Raw genomic sequence first — 216 nt, forward strand, 5'->3', positions numbered from 1 at the left:
CACTTTTTCGCAGTTTGAACAGTCTTTGCGACGAATTATTTAATAATCCTGATGTCAATATTGAATAATGTCTCTCATTCTCTCTCCAGCCTGACTTTGCTTCTGTCTGTGTGACTTTCTGACTGTCTGGTTTCTGTGTTATTATATATCCGTCTATTTCTCTCTTCTTCTATCTATCTATCTATCTCTATCTCTTCCTCATCTACATCTCCTCAT

This window comes from Penaeus monodon, chromosome 33 (assembly GCF_015228065.2).
Source record: "Penaeus monodon isolate SGIC_2016 chromosome 33, NSTDA_Pmon_1, whole genome shotgun sequence".
Classification (NCBI taxonomy): Eukaryota; Metazoa; Arthropoda; class Malacostraca; order Decapoda; family Penaeidae; genus Penaeus; species Penaeus monodon.